The following is a 510-nucleotide window of genomic DNA, read 5'->3' as shown; positions in this document are numbered from 1 at the left end:
AGTGTTAGTCCAAAGAGTTTCCAGCTGTATATCCCTCTAATCAGGTGGGTTAAAGACAGTTTATGGATTTCTTGTCCTTGATCCATCGATAGACATGATTTGCCCATTTGTAAGAAATGCCATCATGGGGTCCATTTAGAATGACAATTCCATGTCTAAGATAAAAAGCATATTTAATTTTAAACACAATAAAGTACATCGTAATGCAAAGAGACCAATCTTGCTTTGCTGCTTAATTGGTCTCCTTTCTGTAGCAAATCAGATTATGTTGACCTATTCATACTTAATGGAAAAGTCACCTCCAGAAAGGCTGAAACCGATTTCCACCAACTGCATTGACGCTGACACCAGAATGGCAGTGCATCCAACAGGGAGGGGGAAGATAATGTGAATTTATTCAAAAATTGTAACCTAAGTCTTATAAAAAAGTTTTACAGTTTTCAAAATTATAAAAAAAGGAAACTTCCAATTCTTCCTGTGCTAGTCCAATATCTGAGGCAACATCAAAGA

The sequence above is a fragment of the Chrysemys picta genome, chromosome 1, assembly GCF_011386835.1.
Source record: "Chrysemys picta bellii isolate R12L10 chromosome 1, ASM1138683v2, whole genome shotgun sequence".
NCBI lineage: Eukaryota > Metazoa > Chordata > Testudines > Emydidae > Chrysemys > Chrysemys picta.
Note: the sequence above shows the minus strand (reverse complement) of the source record.